The following is a 13325-nucleotide window of genomic DNA, read 5'->3' as shown; positions in this document are numbered from 1 at the left end:
AGGAGGCTGTGCCCTCAAAGCAAATGCATTATAAGGGGTTTACCTGGAGCAGAGGTGGAAAAGGAGAAGGCATGTTCTGCACCTGTGGCTCTTGAGCTGTCAGGTCCAAGATGTTAGAAGCCACAAAGTCAGAATGTTGAGCTCCAGGGCTTGCAATATGTAGTTTGTTTTGTTTTTGTTTTTGTTTTTTTCATCACTGCTCTTGCCTCTGGCTCATGTCTATCAACCTCTTCAAGGATTTGGGACTCTGCCTCTGGGCGTTCTTGCTACTGTTCATGTCTAGCTTCTACCTAACAGACCACTGAAAGCATTATTTTTAAGGGTGTACACTGTGCACAACTTTAAGGGTTCTCATGCTCATCACTTTTACTTATCATTACAGTGAATAGTCTAGTTAAAATAGGAAGATAGAAAAAAAGTAAACCCACATAAAAATGAAAAGTTTCAGAAAGAAGGAAAAACCTCTCATAGCATATAGATAATACTATTTCTACAAACAAATTCAAATGAATGTATGGATACAATGACAAGGAACTATGGTTTCATATGTTTGATGCAAAATCAATGTACGAAACTGTGTATATTTCTGTATGTAACCACAAACAGGAAGTTATAGTAAAATATATCACTAAAAATAAAATATATCAATTAACATAATGTAAATATACTATTTTAATACGTAAAGTAATGTAGAAATATATATGTAGAAACATGTGTGTGCCAGTCCTTAGTGGAGAAAATTATAAAACTTTATTGAAAGACTTTAGATTTAAATAAATAAATTTAAATATATACCACATTCTTAGATAGGAAGGTTAAATATGATAAAGGTGGTAATTTCCTCCAAATTGATAGATTCAATGTAATTTCAGTTAAATTTCCTAACAGTCTTTCAAGGAATTTCCCAAGATAATTCTAAAGTTATAAGATAAGGTGAATAATCAATGAATCACAAGACAATCTAATGCAAAACTAACAGGATGGGATGACTTCTGTTTTATCACAAGAATTACTTATTCAGCTAAAATAATAAGTACATGCAATATTGCTACAGAGCAGATAAATTGAGCAATTAAACAGAAGGCCAAGAAACAAATATCACGGTATGGAAATTTGATTTATGACAGAAATGGTATTGTTAGTCATTGCAGAAAGAAAGAACTTTACAATAACACATGCTGAGATAATTAGCTATTCATATGTCAAAAAATGAAACTGAAGTCCTACCTCGCAACATAAACAAAGATCTGATGAATTACAAATTTGAAGATGAAAGGCAAAACTACAAAACTTGTAGAATTTATAAGAAAATATTTTATAACATAAATTTTATAACAAAAGAATTTCTCAAGTTCAAAGGCAAAATTATAAGACAAAGGTAAAGACTGATAAATGAGATGATATCAAAATAAAAAAATATATTTACAAAAATAAATCATAACAGGTGGAAACATACACCATGACTTGGAAGAAGATATATGAAACTGACATAACCCATACATTCAGAGTATATAAAGATTATAAATCATTGAGAAGAAGAGATAATCCAATAATATGGGCAAAACACAGAATTCCCTGAGAACCAAATCTTATTAGACATTAAATATATGAAGATGTTAACCTGATAAATAATAGGTGGGATTCAACCTGACCTTATAATGAGATATCATTCTATATCCACCAAATTAGCAAAAATTTAAGTCTGAAATATCAAGTCTTAGTAATCATATGAAGGAACTGGAATAATTTTATACTTCTGGTGGGAGTGCACATTGATGAAACTGCTTTAGAAAGAAATTTGGCATGTTCTAAGAGAAATGAAGATATATACCCTACGGGGCAACAACTTTATTCTTATGCATATACTCTCTGGCACATGTGCTCCCAGAAATAAATCTAAGAATGATCATGACAATATTTTAACAAAAAGCTGGAGGGGCGCCTGGTGGCTTAGTGGGTTAAGGCTCTGCCTTCAGCTCAGGTCATGATCCCGGGGTCCTGGGATCGAGTCCCGCATCAGACTCTTTGCTCCGTGGGGAGTCTGCTTCTCCCTCTACCTGCCACTCCCCCAGCTTGCGTGCGCTCACTCTCTCTCTCTGTTAAATAAATAAATCTTTTTTAAAAAAGCTGAACATAATCCTATATTTGATACATTTGTTAGTGTTATTCAGTGGAATAACCATAGCTGATGTGCAGCTCAAATAGAATCATAACATAGGATACTCCTCACAATCTGAAGTAGTCCTTAAAATACAAATTGATTCGTCATGCAGTAAGAACGCCACAATAAAATAGGTAAAAATGAAGAAAACTGATTATTTTAAGCACTTAAAAATTACTTTCTGAAGGTCATATCAGTGGAGAGTGCTACATTATTGTGATATTTTTCTGATTTGGCATCTATTCTCTAAAAATTGACCCAATTCTTGTATAATTTCCTAGGATTACTCTTTCATTTTCTTAGCACTGCAGTAAATTGCTAAAATGGATCTTCAAATGTGCAACTATGGTCAGATACACATAGTTCCAAAATATAGATCGGACATAAAAATTAGAAGAGACCTAACCAGCCCCTGGCATAAACAAAATCGGATTATAAGCCAGTCAAATATAAATGTAGTAAAAGTAGATTTATACATTATAAAAATAACTCTCAAATATACAATACGTAGCTTAAGAAACATGCAGTATCTTTTCACTGATGTTCATTTTTCTTATTTTTGCTGCAGACTTAACAAACGAGTTATTTTCCTTCTAAAACTCTATTAAAATCAGGGTTAATTTGTGACCACGCACTTTATAATAGAAAAACAGAAGGAAAATGAAGACAGATTTCTCTTTTATTAAAATTTGAATGTGAAATCCTATAAGTGCCAAATTTATTCTAATTTGGTTAATTATATAAATATTAATTAATGAAAATTATTTAAACCAGTAGGTTAATTTTTTAAAAGACTTATTTATTCATTTGAGATAGAGAAAGAGATAGCAACAGAGAACACAAGCTGGGAAGGGCGAGAGCAGCAGGCTCCTGGCTGAGCAGGGAGCCCAAGGAGGGGCTCGATCCCAGGCCACTGGGATTATGACCTGAGCCAAAGGCAGATGCTTAACCAACTGAGCCACCCAGGCTCCCCCAGACCAGTTTATTATAATAATTTAGGTATGTCTTCTGATATTCAAGTACTATTTTTTTCAAGATAATGTTTTTAAGGCTATTTATTTTTGGAAAAAGCTTAGAATATCTTATAGATAAGTACAATTGATTCATGATGATTATTCAAAATGCAGATTATCTGTACTACTCAGGTGGAAAGCAACTTATGCTCAGGAGTCACAAACAGTTTAGCAACATTTTTCGTGCTTGGTTTGTCACTAATTCACCACGGAAACTACTAAAAATCAGAAACTCTTTTAGAAGGGCTGAGTAATTTCATTTGTACCAGTCTGTAAAGAACCTCTGATATTAACGGCTTTTCTGTGTGTGCCGGGCTAATTGGAATCCAGGCTCGGCATTATAGTCTGTATGCCTTAACAACAATGAATTTCTGGTTAGCCTCCAATGCACACTCCTTCCAAATTGCTCTTGCTGCCAGTTAAATGTGTTTATTTTCTCATTTGGACTTCCATAGTAGCATTGACTCCTGCATTATACTCTTACAGTATCTCTTAATGGCAACATAATCTGCTAGGGAGAATGCAAAGCTCCTACAGAAATTACCTCTTATGTTAGGTATAAAGAGGAGTTGTGGCCAGAGTGGCTAATATGTAGTTAGCAAGAATAAGGTTAATGATAGAGAAAGACGTTTTCAAAGAAAAATTTGAAAGGGGGAACAAGAAATTGCCTCATTAAAAAATGAAAAATATAACTACCAATTATTGTACTACTAAATCACGCTAGTGCGTGGGTGGGTGTGTGTACACGTGGACAATATGTTTACTTGCATGTTCTTATCCATGTTCTTTTTAATTGATTGTATAACAGGATACAGTTCACATATCCTGCAATGCTTCTAAAATTGATTTGTGATGCAAGGTTTAGATAATAATTAATATTAACAAGACTAAGTATTTTTTAAATGAGCAAATATTCCTCAAATGCTAAAGTGAATACAGACAGGGCAGCAACAACTAATTAAGCACTTTTACTAAAGAAAAGATTTCTCAGTTTTTGAATATAGTAACTTACAGTACCTGGTCGGTTATCAATAAGTTATATTGGAAATTTGTTGAACCCTCTAACATCTTAGATTTTAAATAGGGTAAATATTGGCAAAACAAGTTCTTAAACATTTTCATGAGGAAAGAGTATTCATATCTTTATTGGATCACATGAATACAGAATATGCAACTGAGGCAGTGATATCTTACTACTCAAGTATTACATTGGCATTGCATAGGCATACATACTTACTGAAATTTTATTTATGTGAATTTTATCAAGCCCTGTGCTTGAACATAAAACATTCTAATTTGTCATTAATCTTTTTTTTCTTAACCCTTGGAAATTAATTGAGAATATTCATATATAATTTTAAGAAAATCTTGATTAAAAAATTGAAGAAACTGCAAAGGGAGAGAGTATAGTGTAATAGTGTATTTTATTTTTGTTGTTTACACAACATAGAACCATAGCTATGTTCAAAACAAAACATTTTGTAACAAAACAAAAATCTTGCCCCAATTGATTTTGCATTTGGTGTTATGTCATTTAACTTAAACGACATTAAATAGAAGGCGTAGCAATTGATGTTCATAATGCTCTGTTAATGTCCTAAGTATTCACAAAATGTATATATAATGTCATACTAATTTAAAGAGGGGAGTTAACAAATTATCTACCTCCTATTTTCTCTAGGTCTCAAACTGACATTTTAAAACCTATGATTTTAAAATAGAAGTAACAATGAAACAGAGATATATCCTTCACTTCAATTTGATCAAGAATCATTTTACCTTGGTATTTCTAAGAATTAGCAAGAACAAAGACAGGTGCTACAAGATGCCCAGCGATGTAAAATCACTTATGAAGCACCAACTGAATACTAACACATACTTTTTTTAAACTGCTTTTGAGATTCTTAATTTATAGATGCTGGGAGTCAGGAATCCACACCAAAATTTGTTTCCACTAAATTAAATTAAATGATCTTTTGACCTTTACTTCAGAAATGATAATCTATTTCAGAAACAGAAAATCCACTCCTTGCTCTAAGGCGTTTTTTAACTTATTTTCCTCTAAAAATTTCTCCTAACAGTAAGTGCTTATCTTTGTGTATTTCTCCTTCTCACCTTGTTTAAATACTTTTTAACATGTTGAGAATTTTTTTTGTATATTTTTCAAATATATTTAGAATGACAACCGGCTAATTAAAAAGCAATAACATTTAATATTGCATTTTGTGTATTTTTTAAATAGCTTTGATTTCCTGGGAGTTACCTTCTTTGGTATAATTTCTTCTCACATGAACTCCTCCAGTATCCCAGCATAAAACACCCTGTAGATATCTCTCCTTATCTTAATCCAGACTGGAGAGCCAGCAGCTCTTTTCCAGAAAAATGTGAGTAATTGATCACAAGTTCTACTGTTGTCAGTGATGCTACTGTGTATTAAGATATTTAGTAAAACAAAGGAATTGGTTGGGCGCCTGGGTGGCTCTGTCCTCCTTAAGCTTCTGCCTTCGGCTCAGGGCGTGATCCCAGAGTCCTCCACTGGGAGCCTGCTTCTTCCTCTCCCACTCCCCCTGCTTGTGTTCCCTCTCTTGCTGGCTGTCTCTCTCTGTGTCAAATAAATAAATAAAATCCTAAAAAAAAGGGGGGGGAGGAATTGGCATGTTTCCTTTAACCCCCTTCCCCTCCTATGTTAATTTAACTTCTCTCAGATAAATCTTATATTTAATATCATAACTGGAGTGCTTGGTGTCTGAAAACCAGTCAGAATGCGTTTACGATTTTCATTACTCTCAGACGGAACACGCATTCTCAAGAACAGACTATGTTAGGGTGAGATTAAGGCAGTTACTCTGTTACACCACTCCTCGGAAATGCTTCCCAAGCAAAATATTTTTCCTGCTTGGAGCAATAGTTGACATGTAATATTATATAAGTTAAGGGACACGACGTGATTTGATACATGTATGTATTGTGAAATGATTATGGGGACGTTAGTTAACATCCACCACCTCCCAGGCACAACGGTCTTTCCTTGTGATTAAAACTTCTAAGATCTATTCTCTTAGCAACAATTTCAAATATACAAAACGGTATTTTTAACTACAGTCACCATGCTGTACATTACATTCCAGGACTTCTTTAACTCGTAACTACAAGTTTGTACATTTTGGCCCCCTTCACCCACTTCTCCAAACCCTCCACCCACACTTCGGGCAACTACCAATCTGTTCTCTGTTTCTGAGTTCGTATTTTTTAAATAGATTCTACATATAAGTGAGATCACACAATATTTGTCTTTTTCTGTCTGACTTATTTCACTTATGCCCTCAATTTTCATCCATGTTGGGACAAATGCCAGGATTTTCCTCTTTTTTATGGCTGAATAACATCAGACCAAAATATTAAGATTTAATGGAATGGAACACTTCTCTTTATTTATTATGATGCTACACCTTAAAAAGCTACATGAATTTTCTAGGTAGTAATATGGTTCCATAATTTGTGAATTATATGCAACAAATCATAATAAGATTCATTTTGAGACAATATGGGCAAGCATTGTCTGCAACCTGTAGCCATTTAAACTAATTTACAACTTAAGAACTTTTAATAATCCATAGTAAGGAAATAAGGCTGTGGCTAATTTTAGACTGTTTAAAGTTGAAGAGGAAAATATGTCTTTATGGTCAAGCAAGAATACGTCAATTAGGAAAAACTCCAGAAACTAGTTGCTTAAATTTGTCAAGGGTGCCTCTCCAATATACGTTATGCCCATATTTATTAATTCATGTGATTTAGACATGAATTGTTTGGGAAAGACAATATTAATTATATTTTCTGATTCCATTTTCTGATTCCACAATTGTTAAGTATGCCTAATTTTAAGCATGACTTGGGTAAGTAAAGTAACACAGTGGGATAGATCAAGAAATTTAACACATGTTGAACTCCTGTTTTAGAAGCAGACTATAGTTTGAATATTGACAATGGATGTGATCAAATCTGTATTGAAAGAAACTACATTTTTGAAACTAATTATTTATTGAAAATAGCCTTAACAGTAATTTGCAGAAACATGATTATAATCCTCAATACACTTTTATTTGTCAATAGCTATCTCAATGCCTTAGCGAAAAGTAATTTTGTTGGCATCATCAGTGTCGTAATTAAATCTTCATGCCTAAAGAGTGCACCTTCAGGAAAGATTTACCTTTCTTACAGAAAAAAATGAATTTAGGAGCAGGTTCCTATATTCATGTTTACTTAAATGTAAAGACACATTTTTTCATCAATATTTTTGACAGGTTTGGATTGAATTCAGACCCACAAGATTTTCTGCAGATGTAAGGTTTCCAAAGCTATTGCTTTAGTGATTTTGCACAGTGTATTATAAATGTGTTTTTCCCCCTGACTTCTCTTCGTTTCACCCTATCTGAAGACATTCTTTGCACATTAATGTATTTCTTCTGAGTACAGCTATTGTCAATCCAATCCTCTATGAACTTGTTTTTGTTGTTATCAAGGACTATGACTTTGAGTATTTTGTGCTTAAAGTTAAGGATTTATAAGAAGCTTCTATTCAATTCTGTATTTAAATTCTCAGAACAACCATGTTTGGCTTTCTCTTAGTACTTGGAACAAGACATGTAAGTAAACATTGTGATTGAATTTATTCCCTGTAAAATAATTGCCTGTAGTATTCTGGAAAAATACAAATAAATTGGCATCATGATCACAATTATTATTTCAATTTAATAATTATTTTAATTTAAGCTCATAAGGATAATTAGGAGATTAATGAATTAGCAAATGGCAGGTACTCATCTAAGATGGGAAGTATACAGTTATCTTCAAATACATAGACTGCGGGATTTAATAGAAATATTTTACAATATCTGCACTTCCATTCACTACGTTTATGATTTCTGGCAAGTTATGTAATGTATCTAAATTTCACCTTATCTAGCCTTAATATTATAATAACTGTCTAAAATAGTGTTCTGAGAATTAAACTATTCTCAGAGTACTTGAAATCTAATAACATTTTTATTAAACATAAGATTATGATTGAAGTGAGTCCATGCACAATATATCACCTTATATTTATTTTTGCTGTACCAGTTATATATACTTTTGTATTGTGTTTACCACATATATATATAATCATAGGGTTTTATCAATGTCAGTATTTGTGGGCATCCTATATCATGCCAAATGATAAGTCAACATGTGACAAAATAGAGACAACGATGAGGTAAATGTCCCAGGAGAATTTAAGAATCAAAAATAAGAGAAAAAAAAAAAAACACTTAGAACTTGATCAAAGGTCTGACTCTGTAAAATCGAAAAAAATATTTTCAATAATCCTCAAATGGTTTGAGGAAATATTCAAAAACAATGCAGTTATATTTTATTTATTTGAAAAAATGTTTAATTAGTCCCTAGTAATTTCTGGCAATAAATTAACAAGTCAAAAATTATTTGGGCCTTGCCTTCAGTGAGTTTTATTCCAGTAATATAGATGGACATCAATAAAGTAATATTACAAGTAAGTACAAAATAACTTTATTAAATTCTGTTTACATACTTTATGCAGGGAATTTCATTTTTGCTTAGTAGTGGAATCTACTTTTTTTCTTGGATAAAAGATCATTCCGGGTGCAGTGAAAATGTATTTTAATTGAGCAACATTAGATGTGAGTTGACCAACACCGAAGCCACTGTAGGAGATAGGAATGGGATAATATCAATAAGACTAAATTGTAAGTTGAATATACACATTTAGGGAAAGTAAAGTGTCAAAGATGACTTCTGGGGTGATGGATTTTTAAATGGATAGTTGATGATAGCATTTACCAACCATGAAAGTTGAATACTTCTGAGTTTTAGGATTCTCTCAAACAAATGCATTTAAATAATTGGGTGTAGAAGTCATAGAGATGTCCTAATTGAATATATAAATTATGAGTCTTCTGTGCAGTTGAATCTTTGAGCATAGGTAAAAGGACCTTGAGACAGAAGGTAGCATGAAATACAAGCTCATGACCTAGGACTGAGTCAGAGTGACTACCAGTGGCCAGTTGATGAAAACATACTCACAAAATACCACTTCTATGCACAGAGAGGTAGGAGGAAAGCCAGGAAAATGTGTTCAGAAAATAGAGGAAGAAAGCATTTTTGGAAGCAGGGAGTGACTTCAAGTGTGGCTAAGGAATCAGATGATGCGAGCACTGAAAAAAAAATCTCATCTGTTGGATATTTTGGAGGCTGCCGTAACCATAATAAGAAATCATTAATAGGAACATCTGAGTGACAGATTGACTTGAGTGATAGGGGAAGAAAGTAGAAATTCTGAAAATGAAGAAATATCTTCCCAAAATTTTATCTATGAAGGGATAGACAGAAGTAAATAATGCATCAGGGCTGAGTTAAATTTTAAAGGTTTTTGGTTAAAGCTTGAATATGTTAAAACCCATAGAATGGATCCAGTTTATAGGGAGGCATTGGTCAGAAGAGAGGGAAAAAAGAAAGCAAGAGGCAGGAACAAAGGGAGAGAAGGGAAAGAGAGAGACAGAGAGAGTGAGGGAGTAAAACAACACAAAGTTCCTAAGGAAGCAGGAGATATTGGATCCAATAGGCAGAAAATTTATTAAGGTAAGAGCTAGAGTTAATAACGTCTGTCGAAGGCCAGTTATTATAGTACCATTGAATCACTGCAAATATTTACAAAGATTTTTCTCAAATAATTAGATGACAATAAAATTACAATAAAATTGCATTAGGAATCTTGGATCATTTATTTGTGAACTGACATGGATGCTGCACCTTCAGTGCCATCATCCGTACTTACAAGATACGACAGCAAGTTTTATCAGCATATTTCTCTAAATCTATGAAGAATTATTTCAAAGTTAATCTGCAAAGTTATAAATATAGGGGTATATGATAAAAGGGGAAAATATGGAAAAACTGCAATGGATTACAGATTGATCTTTAGGGAGACACAAAATATAAAATAAAGTATGCTCATGGCCAAGTCTTTAGATATAAGGTTTAACCGACTTAAACAATATGAAAGGGTTTTCATTATAAATTTGAAAATTTTATTCAATACATTCAGTACTTAGTGTTTGCCAAATTCATAAGAAACCTATCAGATTTAATTTATTATTTTTTCAGAGGTTCCCCCCCAATATTTTAAATGAGGAACTCATTCATATGTAAGAATTTGGAAGAAAATGATGGCTGACTATAGAATCAAATTATATTGTTGAAGAAGTAAATAAATAATTAAATACAATTTACCTATCCATGATCAATTGAACAATGTGTGTTAGATTCCTTTTATATTACAAATATTGTAGCCAGTGTTTGGTGGTATGTGACAAACCTTCATTAAAATTTAATCATGTTAAGTTAATATCTCACTTCACTGCACACTCTCACCTTTCCATTATGTATTTTGCAATATACCTTCAGAGTATTTGAATTTGTGTTGTTTTATAAAGAAGATTCATGATACATATTATCTAAGGAAAATAATTGAAAGACCAAGTTTATCCTGTTACCCTCTTTCAAATAATATCATTCACATTTGATTTTATGAAGGAAGAAAATTATTAACAAATCTATTAACATTAAAAATAATGATTCTGAAAAAAAATGAATCAAGAATTATGAATGAAATACTCCCAGTAAGCTGGCCACTGGATTTTACTTTTTTACTTCTAGTAAGTTCCTATTTTATTCACACACAGAATCATACTGATAAATGCTGACATGCTCTCTCTCCTTCCTTTAGACCGAAATAAAATATAGATTATTTGATATTAAGACATACTGGATTGATTGTTTGTGATATTTACTTAGAGAAAGGTTTGTGTGTGTGTGTGTGTGTGTGTGTGTGTGTGTTTTGTTTGTTTGTTTGTTCTTAGTATTCTCACAATCACCGTGATTCTCTTAGGGGTTGGACAAAGTATGGAAACACCAAAACTTTAGCCCTAAGCTCTATTTCAGCCTCTCCCAAAAATAAGAATAATGCTTTCACTCAAAAATTTCAATGAATATTATTGATAGTTTCTATATGTATCTTAAATTCAACATGACAAAAGATTGATTTACTTCACAACAGTGTATTCAAATAATTGTTGTTCTCTATTATCTGGAAATATTTGAAATAAGAACCTTTTATATAGAAGTATCATATTTTATCTCTCTTTAGTTGTGCTAGATTCCAAAGCTACCCTGTAACTTCGAAAACTGTACTCTTTTCTCACAATTTGGGGCCCTGGGTCCTTCATTCTATGATTCTAAAATTCTAATTGCTGGAGTAGAAAATAGACTCTCTGAGACTATATTTTCTGTAGCAAACTCTTGGGTAAAATCACCCAAAACTTGCCAAGAGACATTAGGTGTAAGTCTAACCCTCTTATGTTACCTAGCTTTATTCTGTTTTGTCGACCAACGAAAATAGGTGGAGTTACTACTTTGTGTACATCATCACTTTAGCATTAGAAATCCCTATCGAGCAAAATCAACCCTCACTGGAGCTTGTAGTCTGGTAGGTAAGGTATACAGAAAATGAATAATTACACAATTTCTTATTTAACTGATGTTATAAAGAAGTACAAGTGCCATGAGCAGATGGACCAGGTTGCCACGCTCTAGTCTGGAGCTTCAGGGAAGGCTTCCTGGGGAATGTTGTTAAATTGAAATTAAAAGGTCATTCCAGTAACAGGGAAGAAATTCTGCATGTTCTCAGGCAGAAAGGAATAAAGCACACTAACAAATGGAGTAGATGGATTTTATTTATTATAAGCAAATAATTATAAACAAATGTTAGGAATGGTGTTTCTTACTTGTAAAACTGGAGCATGATGATGTTGAGGGGTTAGATGGGTACGATATCATCTATATTCAACATCTTTTGATTTCTTATACTGACATTGTATAATCCATGATACTTTTCCTAATTTATGAAATTTCGTGGGAACCAGAGAATACTGTTCCATTTTGGAAGCTGATAATTCTAAGAAGTTGCATGACCAGGCTCACTGATACAGACTACTTAACAAGCACAGCCACTCTCCACTTTGAACCAAGAGCCCATCTGTCAAAAATGCAGGAATGATGGGAAGTCCTTTCTCAAGCAGCTATCTTGGCAGCAAATCAAGGTTCCTTAGAGCAGCATTGACAGTGAGGATAATGTGTCACCAAAGATCCAGTGCCAGGAAGTAAGATCTGGTATCTAATGTTCAGAAAAGTAAGAGCCAATGGGGCGCCTGGGTGGCACAGCGGTTAAGCGTCTGTCTTCGGCTCAGGGCGTGATCCCGGCGTTCTGGGATCGAGCCCCACATCAGGCTCCTCCGCTATGAGCCTTCTTCCTCTCCCACTCCCCCTGCTTGTGTTCCCTCTCTCGCTGGCTGTCTCTATCTCTGTCAAGTAAATAAATAAATAAATAAATCTTTAAAAAAAAAAAAAGAAAAGAAAAGTAAAAGCCAACTTTTACTGAATGAGTTCTGAATGTGCTGAAAGTTCTGAATGTGGCAGATTTTGTGTGGTTCTGACTGGATACCTTCTTCCCTTCTTGAAGATTTTCTGAGACTGGTTCTCCAGGCTTCTTTACTAATTTAGTTATCTACACTTTTATCAATTCCCTTTTCTGCTTAAATAGAGCATGATAGGTTTTTATTATTTGGGACTAAAATTGATTCAAGAATTGCTACCAAGGAAGGATAACGAAGGGGCTAAGAGAAGGTGGTGGGAGAGTTTGGGAGTGGTGATCTGGCACTGTTGGGGCTAAATGGAAAATCCATCTATCGCTAAGGAATAGGAATCCAGCAACCATAACATGAAGCAGAAGATGATTCCTTTGTCACTGTCTTCTGAAATGAGGTACTCATTGAGAATTAAGCTTTAAATGTTAGAATAGCGGATACCCTAAAACTATATAAAAAACAAGAAAAATACAGTAACCTGAGGTGGGTTGGCTATTGTTAATAGTACTTCACATCGCAGAGGGTAATTATCCCCATAGATATTTTATTTTAATATTTGAGATATAGCCTGAAAAATGGACAGACTTTCCTTTCACTGTTACAAAGACAGTGGGACCCTGAGAAATGTAATACAGAAGGTGTAAGAACTCAGAATTT

Source organism: Ursus maritimus, unplaced genomic scaffold (genome assembly GCF_017311325.1).
Source record: "Ursus maritimus isolate PB19 unplaced genomic scaffold, ASM1731132v1 scaffold_11, whole genome shotgun sequence".
NCBI lineage: Eukaryota > Metazoa > Chordata > Mammalia > Carnivora > Ursidae > Ursus > Ursus maritimus.
Note: the sequence above shows the minus strand (reverse complement) of the source record.